The following is a 16,015-nucleotide window of genomic DNA, read 5'->3' on the forward strand; positions in this document are numbered from 1 at the left end:
CAATATGATTTACAATAGCCAGCAAAAAGATAAAATACTTAGGAATAAATCTAACCAGAAATGCAAAAGACCTATACAATGAAAACTACAAGACACCACTGCAAGAAACCAAAAGAAACCTGCGTAAGTGGAAAAACATACCTTGCTCATGGACAGGAAGACTCAACATTGTGAAAATGTCAGTTCTACCCAAAGCGATCTACAGATCCAATGCAATCCCGATCCAAATTCCACCAGCACTTTTCAATGAGATGGAGAAACAAATCACCAACTTCATATGGAAAGGGTAGAGGCCCCGGATAAATAAAGCATTACTCAAGAAGAACTTCACCAAAAGAGTAAAAAGACAACCTTCAGACTGGAAAAAAAAATTTTGGCTATGACAAATCCAATCAGCATCTAATCTCTAAAATCTACAAGATACTGCAAAACCTCAACAACAAAAAGACAGATAACCCTATTAAAAAATGGGCAAAGGATATGAATAGGCACTTCACACATGAAAAAATGCTCATGATCATGAGCCATTAGAGAAATGCAGATCAAAACTACAATGAGATATCATCTCACCCCAACAAGGCTATCATTAATCCAAAACACACAAAATAATAAATGCTGAAGAGGTTGTGCAGAGGCTGGAACACTTATACACTGTTGGTGGGAATATAAAATGGTACAACCACTTTGGAAATTGATTTGGCGCTTCCGTAAAAAGCTAGAAATAGAAGTACCATACGATCCAGCTATCCCGCTCCTTGGAATATATCCTAGAAAAATAAGAGCCGTCACACGAATAGATATATGCACACTCATGTTCATTGCAGCACTGTTCAGAATGGAAAAACGATGGAAACAACCTAGATGCCCATTAACGGAAGAATGGATAAACAAATTATGGTATATCCACACAACGGAATACTAGGCAACAATAAAGAAAACCATGGAGCTGTGAAACATGTTATAACATGGAGGAATCTGGAGATCATTACACTGAGTGAATTTAGAAAATCAATTGACATAATTCTACCACATTAATAGAACAAAAGAAAAGAATCACATGATCATCTCAATCGACAAAGAAAAGGCATTTGATAAAGTCCGACACCCATTCATGATAAAAACTCTCAATAAAATAGTAATAAAAGGGAAATTCCTCAACATAAGAAAGGGCATCTATACAAAACCCACAGCCTACATCAGTCTCAAGGGAGAGAGGCTGAAGAAATTCCCTCCGAGAACAAGAACGAGACAAGGATGCTCTTTATCATCATTCCTATTTAACATCGTGCTGGAAGTCCTAGCTAGAGCAATAAGGCCAAAAAAAAAAAAAAAAGAAGAAAGAAAGAAAGGGCATCCAAATTGGAAAAGGAAGAAGTAAAACTATCCCTATTGGCAGATGGTATAATAGTATAGAGAACCCTAACAACTCCACAAGAAAACTACTGGAACTAATAGAATCAGCAGAGTAGCAGGATACAAAATCAAAATACAAAAATCAGATGGATTCCTATACACCAACAAAGGGAACTTTGAAAAGGAAATCAGGAAAACAGTACTATTTATAATAGCCCCTAAAAAGACAAAATACTTAGGAATAAATCTAACCAGGGACATAAAAGACCTATACAAAGAAAACTACAAAACGCTACTGCAAGAAACCAAAAGAGACCTACATAAATAGAAAAACATACCATGCTATGGATAGGAAGACTCAACATTGTGAAAATGTCAATTCTATGCAAGCAAATCTACAGATATAATGCAATCTTGATCCAAATACCAATAGCATTCTTTAACAAGATGGAAAAACTAATCATCAACTTTATATGGAAAAGAAATTGGCCCTGGATAAGCAAAGTATTACTGAAGAAAAAGAGTAAAGTAGGAGTCCTCACACTACCTAATCTGAGAACCTGCTATACAGTCATTGTAGTCAAAACAGCCTGATACTAGTACAATGACAGACACATAAATCAATGGAATAGAATCAAAACCCTAGATGTAAATCCATCCACCTATGGTCAGTTGATCTTTGACAAAGACCAGAATCTATTAAAATGGAAAAAGACAGTCTTTAACAAATGGTGACTATCCATCTGTAAAAAAAATGAAACAGGACCAATACCTCACACTATACGCAAAAACTAACTCAAAATGGATCAAAGACTTAAATAAAAAAACCTAAAATGATAAAGATCATGGAAGAAAAAAAGGGACAATGCTAGGGGCCCTAATATACAGCATAAATAAAATACAGACCATAACTAACAATATACAAACACCACAAGATGAACTAGATAACTGGGAGCTCCTAAAAATTAAACACTTATGCTCATCAAAAGACTTCACCAAGAGTAAAAAGAGAACCTACAGACTGGGAAAAAAATTTCAGCTACGACATATTCGACAAGGATCTAATCTCTAAAATCTATAGAATACTTCAACACCTCAACGACAAAAAGACAAATAATCCAATTTAAAAAAGGGCTAAGGATATGAACAGACACTTCACCAAAGAAGACATTCAGGCAGCTAACAGACATATAAGGAAATGCTTGTGATCATTAGCATTTAGAGAAGTGCAAATCAAAACTACAATAAGATACCATCTCACCTCGATATTACTGGCACAAATCAGAAAAATACAGGAGAGGTTGCGGGGAGATTGGTACTCTTAGGCACTCTTATGGGAACGTAAAATGGTACAACCCCTACGGAAAACAATGTGGCACCTCGTTAAAAAGCTAGAAATAGAAATACCATATGACCCAGCAATCCCACTCCTAGGAATATATCCTAGAGAAACAAGAGCCATCACAAAAATAGACATATGCACACCCATGTTCATTGCAGCATTACTCACAATAGCAAAAAGATGGAAACAACCTAAGTGCCCATGAACAGATGAATGGATAAACAAATTATGGTACATAAACACAATGGAATACTATGAAACGATAGAGAACAATGATGAATCTGTGAAACATCTCACAACACGGATGAATCTGGAGGGTATTATGATGAGTGAAATAAGTCAATCACAAAAGGACAAATACTGCATGAGACCACTGTTATAAAAACTCAAGAAAAGGTTTACTTACAGAAAAAAGCAATCTTTCGTGGTTACAAGGGAGAGGTGGAGAAGGGAAATCATTAAATAGATAGTAGACAAGTGTTAACTTTAGTGACGGGAAAGACAACACACAATATAGTGACGTCAATACAACCTGACCAAGGCAAAGTCATAGAAGCTTCCTGGACACATCCAAACACCTCAAAGGACTGAGTTACTGGAACTTAAGGCTGGGGACCATGGTCTCGAGGGATATCTAGGTCAATGGGCACAACATCATTCATAAAGAAAATGTTCTACATTCTACTTTGGTGAGTAGTGTCTGGGGTCTTAAAAGCTTGCAAGCAGCCATCCAAGATATATCTATTGGTCCCATCCCGTCTGGAACAAAGGAGAATGAAGAAAACCAAAGACACAAGGAATATATTAGTCCAAAGGACTAATGGACCACATGAACTACAGCCTCCACCAGGCTGAGCCCAGAAAAATTAGATTGTACCTGGCTACTACCACAGACCACTCTGACAGGGATCCCAATAGAGGGTCCAGGACAGAGCAGAAGAAAAATGTAAAACAAAATTCAAATTCACAAAAAAAGACCAGACTTACTGGTCTGACAGACTGGTGGAACCCACGAGACTATGGCCCCCAGGCACCCTGCTAACTCAGAACTGAAGCTACTCCAGAAGACCACCACCTTTCAGCCAAAGATCAGACAGGCCTATAAAACAAACAATAACACACGTGAGGAAAATGCTTCTTAGTTCAGTCAAGTATAGGAGACCAAATGGGCAACATCTGCCCAAAAGCAAAGACAAGAAGGCAGGGACAGGAAAAGTGGACAGGGAACCCAGGGTGTAAAGGGAAAGGGGGAGAGTGCTGACACATTGAGGGGATTGCAACCAATGTCACAAAACAATTTGTGTATAAATTTTTGTATAAGAAACTAATTTGTGCTGTAAACTTTCACCTAAAACACAATTTTTTTTTTTAATTACAGCTTTGAAAACCCTATGAGGGCAGTTCTAGTCTACTCTACAGGGTCACTATGACTCAGAATTGACTCGATGGCAACGGGTTTGGTGTACATTACAAATGGGGATGAAAGCTCATAGAGCTCAGATAATGTGTTGAGTTTACATAGTGAAGACGCTGGGACTAGACCCTGGATGAGTCTGATTCCGAAAACCTGTGCCCTCTAACCCATTCCATGATGCCTCTCCCTCATCTCTAAGGAGTGGGGACGTGGGTCTAAGTTTCCTGACATCTCATCCAATGTCTATTCACTAGACTACTTTGCTTTCCCAAAGAGGAATAATCGTAATTTTTGACTCTAAAGTAATGACCCTAATTCCACAAGTCACACACAAAAACTAGTCATGTTGTTTTATAGTCATGCTTCATGCCTTAATAAATCTGAGTGGTACTCTCTTATTACTTCATACACTGAAGGGGTTAGCAAAACGAGACAATTTTTGTACAATGCTCCTGGCTTCCTTCGCATTTTCTAAAGTCTTTATTCTTTAAATTTAAACTACATAATGCAATTCCTTTTGGCAAAGACGCTTCAACTGCTGAAAAATATACAAAAGTAATTTTGTTCTGTGAAAGTTCGGAGCTATACTTTACATCCTAGAAATTTTACCACGGTTGATGAATTTTAGCTTATTTCAAGACATCCATATGTTCTATGAACATATGTTCGTTTCGGGATCCTGTTATTTACTCAATCCTTGGATCAGCCAATGCATAGCACTATGGCCAGACACTATATACCTCATGCCAAATCCCTACTAGGAATGAAAATATTCAACAATGTTTGCTTTGCTTTGAGATTGTTTCTAATAAATTTGTTTCTACTATGAAATCAGTTCTTCACTGTAAAGGAAAGGGGATTTGTTTTCCCTAGGTCTGTTTTACTGCGATACAGTACTAACCTACAAGCAATCAAATAATTCTGATCTGTGACCAAAATTTATTTTCCTGGTAATAAAACAGTGAACCTAAGGAAAAATTGTCAGCTAAAAAAAAAAAAAAACGCTTTTTTAAAGACACCATTTCTTCTGTTTTTACAGAAATAAACTGTGAATGTTTACAAAATGCAAAATTTATAGGAAGACATGTTGAAATTGGTATGGAACAAAACAGCTAAACTATGATATACGTTACTTATGACTACACCTAAAAAACACTGTATATATGTCTTTTGTAATAAAGGTTTTTGATCTTCTTTTCATCTATGTCATGGGGGTGACATTGAAAATATTTAACAACTAGGGTCGCTATGAGTTGGAATCTACTCGATGCCAGCAGGTTTGGGTATGGCATAGGCATCAGGCAGTCAGAATGGAACTCAACCACAGCCTGGAGCAAATTAACCCTTTAGTTTCTGGGTAAGGGCATTGGTGGCTCAGTAACAGAATTCTCACCTTCTGTGAGAGCCGGGTTCAATTTCTGTCCAGCACAGCTCAAGAGTAACCACAACCCACCTGTCTGTCAGTGGAGGCTTGCACGTTGTTATGACATGCAACAGGTTTTAGCACAGCTTCTAGACAAAGACAGACTAGAAAGAAAGGCCTGGAGATCTACTTCCGAAAATCAGCCAATGAAAACTCTATGGATCGCAGCAGTCAGATCCCTTGGTGCGTGGAGTCACCATGAGTGGTGGTGGTGGGGGGTGGGGGGCAACTTGACAGCAGCTAACAACAACAACAGTTTCTGAGTAGTGAGAAGGTCTTGGGAGTCCCAAGGAAGGATCAGGTCAGCTGGGGTGGTGGCAGTGGGGCACTCGAGGGGCTCAGAGTTGAAAGTCCACAGGCCAGCCACCAAACCTTTACATGGCCTGGCATAAAAAGATAACTTGGTCAGGCAATCAGTTACTCAATCTTGAGTATGAGTTAGGAAACATGAGAAGATGGTTGCAAGCAGTTCTTCCCAGGCAAGAAATAAGAATGGAACAGGTGGTAAAAAAGGTATCATTAAGTACGTAGAGGAGAGGTGAAGCTAGGGTTGGACACAGTGGCAACAGTTAATTACAGAAGTGAGTGTGGACACCATAACCAGCAAGTGGGGAGGGGATAATCCAGGTGCCAGGAGATACAGAACACAGGGAAACCTCTGTTTTGAGGTTGCAAATCAAGGGAGGGAGAACACATGGGAGCCGTGGGGTGTTTCAATAAGAGGGTGTTAGAATTTAAAGGATTTGAGCTTTGGTTGGGTGATTTAGGGGAGGGTCTAAATCACCAGTTCATTCTAGATTGGATGCTGTCAAAAAGCAGGGGCAATTCTAAGGGTGGGTATCTCAATAAATCCTATCTACACTGAGGATAGGAGCCCTGGTGGTGGTGCAGTGGTTAAGAACTCAGCTGCTAACCAAAAGGCCAGCTTTCTGATTTCAGGGGCTGCCTTTTTCTTTCCTCCCCTTAGGCATGCTTCAGGTTTTCATTATTATTAACTGGTAAACTGGGAGTAATCTGAGAAGAGATCCTAATTTAACATGTGCCAAGTCTGTAATTGGGAAGATCAGTACACAGTGTCTTTCATTTCATGGGCTCAGCTGCTTTCAGGGTGTGCAAAAGCCAGATTCTTATGTATATATTCAAATAAATTCCTTGTATGTTAAAGACATGGTAGTAAATTAAACTTCTCCTAAAGTCAGAACTTTATAACCAAAATGGCCTATACTCTGGGTGGAGGAAAGAGCAAAATGCGGAACAAGAATGTCCTTGTGGTCAAAGTGGCAGGGTCAAGAGAGGCAGTGAGATCAAAATGACCTGCATTGTCCGAGAATGCCCCAAGGTCTAACATGTTTACTGAGGTCCAAGGGCTGGTCCTGCTCCTCCTGTCTTGGCACTGGGCCAGAACTTAGATAAGCCCTCCCAAGATTGAAGACCTCCACCTTTGCTACCCTAAACTGTTTGCTTCAAAACAGGTTTTCAGGCCACCTTTTTTTTTTTTTTGAGATAATATTTTTGTTGTTAGTTGCCAGCAAGTCGGTTCTGACTCATGGTGACCTTAAATATAACAGAACTAAACTTTCCCCAGTCCTGCCTTATCTTCACAATCATTGGTATGCTTGATCATTGTTACGGCCACTATGTATTTTGAGAGCCTTCCAGTCTAGGGGGCTCATCTTCCAGTAGTCTTTTTCTATTGTCACTGCAATGAGCAATAAACCCAACTTGTTCAATCACAACAGTGTTCCTGGTGGTCTTTGGCTGAAGGGCATTGATATGTCCCTAAAACGTATTATTTTAATTGATCTCTTTTGTCTTTATTGTTGTTTGTTTGCTTTGCGTTAAAGATTGAAGAACATAAACTTCCAGTATCTTATTTATATTTTTTTAGAGGCTACCATAGTTTTCTGTGTTGAGTGTATAATAGCTACAAAAAGTTTAAGGAGAGCCGGTAAATAGTATTAGGGGGAAACTGCCTGGTTAAACTGTATTACAATAATTATTAAATCACTTGAGCCCATTTTAATAGAAATTTGGTGATGTTTTAACAAAATGAGTGTCAATTTGGGGGCTCAGAAATGCATATCATTTTCTCCCATTTAAAGTAGTAGTGAGGAGCCCTGGTGGTGCAGTGGTTACAATGCGTTCGGCTGCTAACCGAAGGGTTCATGTTTCGAACCAACTAGCTGCTCCGCAGAAGAAAGATGTGGCAGTCTGCCTCCTCAAAGGTTTAAAAAAAAAAAAAAAGCGTTGCCTTCGAGTCGACTCCAATTCACAGCGACCCTATAGGCCAGGGTAGAACTGTCCCATAGGGTTTCCAAGAAGTGCCTGGTGGATTTGAACTGCTGACCTTTTGCTTAGCAGCCGAGCTTCTAACCACTACACCACCAGGGCTCCCTCTGTAAACCCTATAAGGCAGTTATACTTTGTCCTACAGGGTCACTACGAGTCAGAACCGACTCGAAGGAAATGGGGGTTTTTGGGGGTAAAGTAGTAGTAACTGCAACTTAGGAGAATTTGCACTACAGGAGATTGCCAGGAACAAATCACTTGGGGAAAGACTGTAGTCAGAAGTATTGGATGTGCAATAGCATAAACTTATCGCGAAGAATGGGACAATTCTGGAACTCGAGGGGAACTGCTAACAATTTCCTCATGGAATCACCAAAAAGTTATTATCAACTTTCCAAATCATAATAAATATAACTGGTAGAACTAGTCAACACAAAGTAAAACGGTCAATGTCTAAAAATGCACAAGGAAAAATTTATTGGAAACAAAAAACTGAAAAACTGCATGTTGTCTGTAACATTGGAAACTGGAAAAGCTAACCTGAGAAAGTGCAGACTTGATGGAAATAACAAGCACAGGGGTAAAAAATGGCAAGCAGTGAAACCACGTCGGAAGATAAAATTTGTTATCAACTAAAATTTTACAGAAAAATTGCACTTCCGTGAAAAATCTAGATATGTAAAATTTGACCCAGGAACACAGACCTTGATAAAAATTATGTCCACTAATAAAAATTTACAATGGCAAAGTGAATTTTAATATGAAAAACAGTTTATTGGTAAATCAAATCCTTACCGTGAAGTTAAAATGGAAACTAATCAATCCCAATGAAAATACTTTCAGTAAAATACAAATACAAATATGGAAATGGTTTATCTGTACAGTTTAGAAAATTGATCAAGGACTTTAATTGGCTTAATGGAGTTCAATAAAAATTTGCTCAATAAAAATTCATCAATGTTGATCTATCAGTTAGGATACAGCCACATATACTAATGACAACAAATTAACAACAGTGGTTTAAACAAACAGAAAACCATTTCTGTCTCAAGAAAAAGAAGTCTGGAGGTGGAAGAAGTCCAGGGCTGGTAAGGCAGTTCCATGGTCATCAGGGACCCAGGCTCCTTCTATCCAGCTGCTCCACCATCCTTGGTGTGCATCCACATAGTTCAAGACGGTTGCTTAAACAAACTCCAGTCCACATTCCAGCCAGCAGGAAAGGAAAAGATGAAGAAAATCTCGCCTTTTAAAGACACTTTCCAGAAGTTACAACGTCATTTCTGTTTATAACTCATTGGCCAAAACTTAGTACATGGCCACATCTAGCCGCAAAGGAAGCTGAGTAATGCAGTCTAGCGACAGAGTATACAGGTGAAAACAGATGTTCTTATTACTAAACTCCGGTGGCGCAATGGTAAGTGCTGAGCTGCTAACCAAAAGGTTGGTGGTTCGAACTCACTCAGCAGTCCTGCAGAAGAAAGACCTGGCAATCTGCTTTTGTAAAGATTATAGACAAGAAAACCATATGGGGCAGTTCTACTCTGTCACCTGGGGTCACTATGAGTTGAAATCGACTCAATGGCACCTAAGAACAACACAATTACTAAGAAGTGAAAGATGTATATTGGGAGGCAACGAGAAGTTTCTGCCTCTGTTGGCATAATTGTAATATACTCTGACACAAGGAGTCCAAAGGTTCTTATAGCCAAAATAGATGAGGGAGTCAACAGTCAGCCAACCCTCAGAACCAGAGTCACCTAGATGACCAGTAGTTGACCACAGAAACGAGTGAGCCCAGCAAAGTTCAAAAGTACTCACCTGAGCCCAACCGAAACTGCCAACAAATAGAATTGTAAGCTGAATAACTGGTTGTTTTATGCCTCTAAGTTTTAGGGTGGTTTAACATGTAGCAAAAGCTAACTGATATGGAGCCTAACTAAAATAAAGCCAGACCAGACTTGGCTGTTGTCAAAGCCTGAAGCTGACAATTTTGAACGCAACACTGAATTGTCTTCCTTCATCATATTAAATCCAAATCCCTGCATCATGGGAGATATAATCACTAGTTAGGGTTCCATGAGGTTTGCGCAGTGCAGCTTGCCATGCAACAGCACCTACCTAATATTGTTGAAGATCGCCACGCGAGGAAAATTATGGCATGCAAATTATTCGCACATAGTTTAAGTTGCTTTTTTAAAAACTACAGAGCAAAAGCAAATCTTTTATAAACATAGTCCATCCAAATTCAAATTTCAGCAGAGAATGTGCATATGAAAGCACCACTTTTCTCCTAGTACCTTCATCAGCAGCAGCTGTCATTTCCCAAATAAGACTCAAAATACTGTGACACTGGTGGTTTCACTGCTCTCAAGGACACAAGTTTCACTGACAAACAGCCTCACCAATAACCACAAAATACAGTAAATAAGAAATCCCATCTAGAAATTATGATTCTCACAGAAGCGATCAAGTTTGCATTCTATACGGTACCTCTTTGTGATACCTTTTATACTAGTCAATGTTGTAGCCACATACCAACATATAATCAACCACAGCCTGCAGGAACAGGCTTGGCTACGGAAATTGAGCATCTGAGCAGTCTAAGCAGTGTCCATATTGGCCTCCAGAGAAAAGAGTTCAAAGCTCCTCCCTGGTCCTCTCCCCATCCACCTACCTAAGTAATGGAGGAGCGCTGAACTGATAAGCTTAAGATTCCTGGGCACTCCTTGAACCACGTTTTCTAGTGGTTAGGGACTTGGGAATATAAACAATCCCATATCGAAAAGCCTCTTTCTGGATTCATTCCCTCTGGAGCTGGTAGGTATGACTTTTTTTCTCATTGAAATGGCAAATTCTGAGATTTGATTTTGGATTAATGGGGAGCGGCGGCAAGACGGCGGCGTAGGCAACTGAACTTCCCCACCGTCTCAAAACTACGGGAAAATAAAACCAATTATAAAATAAACAATGTGGTGGAACTGTCGACTCAGAACTCGGGAAAGCAGTCAGAGAGGCACAACATCTAACGAAAACCGAGCAGGGAGCAAACCGAAGTTTGTCTCTCGTCACGGTCCGCCATTTTCCCAGCCGAGCCCGACAGAGGCGCCTCCAGGTCCACCCGGCCCGGATTTGCGACCTGCCCGCAACCCTCCAACCGCGCTCCCTTTGGTCCAGGACTGTGGGGGGGAAAGACTTAGCTTTGGCTAGCGGGCCGTCGTCTCAGATTCTTCACATCTATCGGGGAGCAGCCAGAAAAACTGAGGAGAACAAGGATCCTCGAGGAAAGACCAACTCCCTGTTCCTGGCAGGACTGGGGAAAACAACGCCCAATGCAAATGTCTCCAAACACGAAACAGTTGGGAGCAATTTACCTTAACGACTGGAAACAATAGACTTTCATGAGCTCAATTCTGTGAAAGAAAGGCCTGCGCTGGGAAGGGGAGAATTTACCGTAAAAGGTAAAATTCAAAAAACAAAATGGCGGCTCATGATGTTAGAAGCCATGAGGTGTGCCTCTCCACCAAAACATCTACTGCCCTAGATGGAGTTCCTGGAACTACTTAGGGGCCTGGAAGCGGATCGAACAATTAGGGAAGTGCCATCTTGTAGAGATAAGCAGCTGATCTTTCTTAGGGCAACCACGTTTACCAACCGCCTAGCAACCCGTATTCCTCAGCCCCGCCACGGGAGGTGGGGGAAGGTAGGCCGTGTTCCCCAAATCAGCTGACTGGTGACAGAGCGGACAGTACGGGCCCTTTCTTCCAAGATTTGGGGGTTTCACAGGTTACAGAGAAAGCTTGGTCCGGGGAAGCTCCGCAAAGTTCAAACAAGAGTCGAGACTCGACCTGGCGCTGTGTCATCGTTGGAGCCCTAGTGGCACAGTGTTAAGAGCTGGGCTGCTAACCAAAAGGTTGGCAGTTGGGATCCACTGGCCGCTCCTTGGACACCCTATGGGGCAATCCTACTCTTGTCACATAGGGTCGCTATGAGTCGAATCGGCTGGACGGCAGCGGGTTTGATTTGTTTTTGGCGTAATCGTTGGTAGAATTAAAGGGTCAGAGCGCCCTCTACTGGAATCAGCCAGAGTGTTTGATTACAAAGATAACATAATTGGAACTCACGCCTTGTAAATAGTAGCTTGGAAAAGGTACTAAACAGTCAAATATAGCCTACATCAAGTATTAACACCAGTCCCTGAGGAAAAGGAGAACCAGATTCTTTCTGTAGTCTGCTGTCTGTTTTTCTTCCTGAAATACAAGAAAATCTTCAAAACACTAGGAAGACAAGGGTTTTGAAGCAGAGTCCTCACTATCAACACATGTTCAGGAGGGCAGTCTCTTCAACACGATAGATTAGTGGAAATGCTAAGTCATTCATCTTGCTTGGGTTCTGAGTTCAAGCTGTCTCTAGCCTAAGCCTCCTTGTGGTATGGAGTCAATGTCCCAGTTAGTAATAAAATGTTACTTTCCTTTGCCACTCTTTATGCACGTGTCCCTTTCAGAACACACAGGGAGTAAGGGTTGTAGAGTCAAGACAAGATTTGAGTATTCCTAAGTCCTCTGGCCGTTTACCACAATTCTATCCCTTAATATACAGCCTGAATCTCACCTCTACCCCTAACACTGACATGGTCTTGGCAGACAGCAAATACATGATCTGGGAACTAACACGCGGGGAGTAAAGCCAGACAAAATGTGATTGTGTTTCAGTCCTCAAACTAGAAGTACTGCTCCTGTAAGCCTAGTATAAAGTCTCCCATGTGTAGCAGGCAGGCACTGGTATTCATGCAAATACTCATATTCATAGCCTTGTTCATGACTTCAAACTACAGAAGCAGCAAAGTTCCACATAAGCTAGGTCTCCCCAAAATAAGTGTAACTCGTGTGCAACATTTTAGTCTAGTGGATTGTTAGATCCAAATACTCAGAACAGTCAATTCTGATGGCAGGCCCAGATTTTGTTCCTCTTGATCTTGTTCCTCTTCATCTTGTTTTACCCTGCATCCAGGGATAAAGAGAGAATTCTGGGGTGTCAGCTGCCTTCTCTAAAGTTTTCCCGAGTCCCTTCTCCACCATATGTTCTCATATATTAATTCTGATATGGACAGTCTATAAACCCTAATCTCAGGAATTTATGGAGAAAGGATAGACGGATAGAGTAGCAAAAAAATAACCCTAAGAGATTTACAAGGTCTAATCAGGAGGCATTATCTTCCTCTCAATTGCTTTCCTAATCAGGAATCTTCAGGAAACACTGGCCAACTGTCTAATCATAGTTGTGGATGTCAGAGACCTCAGAGTATGGATGCAATCACTGAAGGGAGGTAGAGTTCACTAGTAAAAAGGAATGGGAGCCTTTACTACATGGGGAAAGTAGCTTCTTGGACTAAGGTGGTAAGAAGTAAGTCATTATATGATGCCTGTACCCAAAAATGCCTTAACTTTGAGAATCAGGTTGGCCTGGAAACAGTGAAAGCTTTTGGTCAGCAAGTAGAGTGACTACGCTCATTTTAAATGAACTAAAACCTCTTGACCAGGAGATAGTTTTAGCTTTAGAAGAGGTGAGAGGCAAACTAGGAGAGAATTACAAAATTAAGGAAAAGAAGAAAGCTTGAGATCTTAGAAACTAGGCTAGACAAATGAAAGGGGAAAGAGGGCTCTATGTATACAGATATAGCCAAACACAGACATAATTGCAATCAGCTCTCATAAATGTAAGGGAGACTTCTTACAGTAGATGGAATACTACAGCAATCTTAGTAGAAAAGGGGTAACATATTTCTGCACTCTGCAATGCTCTGATACAGCCAGTACGAAAACCAAGCAACTCTTCCAGACTCAGGTTGATTACTGCGGGAAAAAAGGCCATGTTAGGTATCAATCCCAATTGATGATGATGGCCATATATCACATATTTTAGCAAAGACAGAACCTTATGCAAAGATCCTTTCTGTCTTAAGATACAGCGAATAGGCTTTGTCTCTACCCCTTGAGGAGATACATTAGTTCAAAACTGTATTCATGATGGAAGATAGAGTTGGACATGAATAGTGCTCACCATCAATCTCAATAGATATATGGAGATCCTTAAAAATAGACCACACAATATGGCAGTCTAATATATTGATGAATTTCAATGTCTGTATCACAGGAAGATCAGAAATTACCCAAGCATGTCTTGGAAGCAATAAGGAAGGGAAGGCAGGGCTAAAATTCATTGGAGTCATATAGCTTGGCTCTGACTACAGTGGCCTAGATGAAGAGTTTCACTGGCAGGAAAGCAATGGATCCGAAAAGGGACAAATGATTAGGTCACTAGACTAACAGATGAAAAAAGCCTGGTATCTCAGAGCTTCTGTAATGGTCATGTGCCACAATACAGTGAGAAAGGCCAACAATCGATCCAGTAACCTAAAAGAGGCACTGGTACAGGGCGAGGAGCACCAACTAGCATGGAGAATACTTCAAGAAGCAATAGTCTGGGCACCAGCTTTGGCTTGACAACACCTGAGAATCTTTTAACCGCTAAGTTGGCAGTTTGAACCCACCCAGAGGTGCCTCGGAAAACAGGACTGGCAATCTGCTTCTGAAAGGTCACAGCTTTGAAAACTCTATGAAGCTAAGTTCTATTTTGACACATGTGAAGTCGCCATGAGTTGGAATCAACTGACAGCAACTAACAACAATAGTATTAATTCCCAATACCATAGCTATTGGTGGTATGAGAACATCTCATTTGTTAATGGAGAGAAATCAGAACCCAGTACTTTGTACCAATGTAGAATATCCTGATCCAGTCATTCGACCCAACTAACTGCTCAAAGAGAGGTAGATCTTGTAAGAACAGATCAATGACTTACTGTCTAGTCAAGATTCTCCTTCAACATGCCACACCTTTTTATGAAATAACTGCTAAGAAGAGCTACGTATACAAGGTGAGTGTGTCAATCTGGGTTCCCTCAGAAGCAGACTCTGAGACAAAGATTCTAATGCAAGTAGTTTATTTAGGAGTTGATCTCAGGAAACACCCATCACTGGAGCTTAATTATGCAGGTAAACTCTGGGGAACCAAATAAATCACTTATCTTTATCTTGCTCAAGGAATGAGAGACCTGGGGTATTTATACACGAACTCCCATCAATTTTTGGTTGATAGCTGCTTCCAGAGGTGTTAATCCTCTAGCTTTTCCAGTCTATCATGCAAAGAATAGAGAAACCTTCCAATGCCTCTGAAAAGGCCCTCAGACAGAAGATGCTGGCGGTTTGAAATCAGCTGGAGCACACTAAAATGGTAACGCTGAGGGAGATGGACATGACAGCCCGTGTCGGCTAGTGTATTTGAACCCCAGGAAAATCCTACCCCTTGTCTATTGGGGAGGGTAGCTTAGGCAGACTAAATAAAGGAGACACAGGATGGAATACTGATAGGAGTTTGAAATTTGATGGCAACTTGAAGATTTCAGGAGTTGGTAAGGTTAGCACACCTGGAAAGAAAGCAATGTGCATACCAGCATTATCATGGGCCTTGAAACTGGCCCAGGAATCTGAACTACCTGCCTTGGCTACTACTGCACCAGAGACGAGATGACAGACCACTGTGGGGACTTTTGTCAGTTATTGGAAAATAGCATTTTTTTGTGACAGTGGATAGTTTCACCAGTTGGATAGAGGCTTTTCAACCAAACACCCAGCAGCTAAGAGAGCTGCAAAGATTCTAGTTCAGTAACTTCTCTTAACTGGAAGGTCTCAGACAATGGACCAAATTTGGAGGTATATTTCATGAAAGAATTGTGTAATCTGACAACTACTCAGGTTTTCCACACAGCATAACACTCATAGGCCAGGGAGCCGGGAAAAAGAAGGAACTCTGCAATAAAGACTGAGATACAGATGACTGTGAAGAAAATGAGAGATTACCGAGCTCACCACCTTCTTTTGATTCTAAGGAAATTAGGGTATTCCGGTTGCCATGAGTCAGAGCCAATTCAACAGTAACTAACAACAAGGAAATCTTGAGTATCCAATGAATCAAGATACATGCTTTATGACAGCCTCTGCGAAAGCCCTAGAGTTGTTGGAAAATTTACTGATCCCTTGTCTTCTGTAGTTACACAGAGGCCCTGAGTGGAAGGAAACTCAAGGTCCCTATTCCTCTACTCCACTCCTTGCACATTCTCCAAACAAGGAATCACGTT

Source organism: Trichechus manatus, unplaced genomic scaffold (genome assembly GCF_000243295.1).
Source record: "Trichechus manatus latirostris isolate Lorelei unplaced genomic scaffold, TriManLat1.0 scaffold00066, whole genome shotgun sequence".
NCBI lineage: Eukaryota > Metazoa > Chordata > Mammalia > Sirenia > Trichechidae > Trichechus > Trichechus manatus.